Source organism: Garra rufa, chromosome 8 (assembly GCF_049309525.1).
Source record: "Garra rufa chromosome 8, GarRuf1.0, whole genome shotgun sequence".
NCBI lineage: Eukaryota > Metazoa > Chordata > Actinopteri > Cypriniformes > Cyprinidae > Garra > Garra rufa.
This window is the reverse complement of record NC_133368.1, coordinates 31,073,061-31,075,534: the sequence shown is the minus strand read 5'-3', so window position 1 is coordinate 31,075,534 and position 2,474 is coordinate 31,073,061.

Below are 2,474 nucleotides of genomic sequence, written 5' to 3'. Positions count from 1 at the left end.
AGTAAGAGTAAAAAAGTATCCGATGAAAAAAGTACTCAAGTAGCCAGTTACTAGTTACTTCTTGATATGAAGCGAAGACCCTGAATTTCATATTTACATTCAAAATTTCTGGTAGCCCTTCGGGCAGGTACTCTTCAGTTATTGGTAGCCCGAAAATTAATTTAACTAGACCCCCCCCCCCCAAAAGACCTTTTTTTATATAGAGAAAATCAGATAGGAGTCTAATCAAAAATGTTTTTAATACACAAATATAAACAAATATCAAGGAAGTAATTTTATTTCATTATATTTATTTCATTTAGTGTATCTGCCATCTTAATTTAAAGCAATTCATAACCATTTTTAAGATCTGCAAAAGTAAAATAAACAGTAATGGGATTGGACAATGTAAAGTATAATATAAAGCCATAAAATGGCATGATTTAAAATTCAGATACAGTTTCACACAAAAACAAAATATGTTACACTATGGCATTTCATCCTTTATAACATTAAAAGGGGATAAATTGAGCATATAATTAATTTATTTGAAACATAAATATTACTGCACTCAGGGCTGCCAACTTTTGACTTCAGCTTGGAGTGAGAATTCCCACAGCCGTCCCTGTAGGGGGGTCCGGGGGCATGCTCCCCCGTAAGAAAATTTTGTACATTTTACATTTAAATTCATCTATCTGGTGCACTTTGAGAGTTCACAATTAAGAGCTCCAATACAGTTTCAGTGTGCAAACTAAACAAAGAAAAAAGCTGGTCAATTGACTTGATGAGGTTTAAAGGGGACTCAATCCTCTTTTTAGTGTGATATGGTGTCTCAGTCTAAATTACTCTCACGCTGGCATATTTAGAAACCAAACAATTTAGAATTAAAAAAGAATTAGAAAGAACAACAATAATAATAATTTTATATTAACAACAGTAATATTGAAAACAATTTTGTAAAGTAAATAAAAACAGAAGTATTTCACCGGTATGTTATTTTACCTTTTTCTACAGTTTTCTACATGTTTTGGTGATTTGAGAAAATTTACCAGCCATAAATATTTTTCCTGGCCATGAAACTGTTTTTGCAGAGGCTGCTACTACAACTAAAATTTTTTAATAATAATAATAAAAAAAAAAAAACATTGAAAATTAGAACTAAACACTGCATTTTAATCTTGATACAAGCAAAGATGCTACACATGTTCGCATGAGCAGTGTGTGATACTGTTTTTATCATAAAATGATGTAAAGTAACTGTTGCAGTGCTGCAAAACTGTTCACTTTTTACCACAACAAGAAACGCAAATTTACAGTGAAAGAATTGCAAGATTTAGTCATTATACTTTTATAAATAATTACAGCCGCATTTAAATATATATATATATATATATATATATATATATATATATATATATATATATATTTTTTTTTTTTTTTTTTTTGACACGAAAAATTCAAATATTTTGCTGTTGATATATTAGTCTGCTGTTCTGAGAAAATAAATTTTTCTCATTTTCGAAAAAGAATCCTTCATTCATGAGATTTATCACTCTCGAGGACGAAAAACAAAACTTTTATTCAAATTCTGAACGGATTATATGTAGCCTTGGAGTGCGCAATAGCCCTTCCTTGATAATCACTAAAACGTGTCGCTTCAGTTAATCGCAAAAGTCCTTTTATTATTAATGAACCGCTTATTTACAGTGAGAGGATCTGGCGTTTAGAGGTGAGTGAATTCAGAACGCAATGGCCAATCACAGGTGTTCTAGATCAACATATATGTCTGTGATTGGCTACATTGCTCAGCGCTACGAAAACACGTTGTCTTTTGGCGATTTCCAGAGCACAAACACAAATACGCACTGGAGCTTTTGCCAAATCTGTTTAGCCAATATCTTATATTATTACAGTTTTAACTGAGGGTGCTTTTGACTGCGTGAGAAAATGGATGTGTGGCGTGAGAGCGTGTGAAAAGTGTCAATTGCGTGAGTCTCACGCTGAATGCGTGAGAGTTGGCAGCCCTGCTGCGCTTGTTTAGATTTTTAGAAGGCACCTTAACTTTTTATATTTACAACTCTGTGTTTGCTGCAGAAAAACATGGGTCGATAATTGCAATCATTTGACCATAAACAGCTGAAAAAATGTATTGGAAATGAAAAATTCATTCTCTGTCACGAGGGGGCGCTTTAGGAGCGCTGAAATAGTACGGTTTCCATAGTAACAGTTGTATACACAGCAGTATTAACGCAGTTTTATCAGACATGAAACGAAGATTCTGACGTTTCTGAGGACAGTAACGGAGGAACGCCATCAAATGTAGCGAAGTAAAAGTAACGTTTTTTCACTATAAATGTACTTGAGTAAGAGTAAAAGTACCTATCTTTAAATATACTCTAATAGTACTAGTTACCCCAAAAATGTACTGCCTACAAATATAGCCATGCTTTTGTGGTCTAGGGTCTCACATAATTTGAAATTGAACCAAAAAGAAA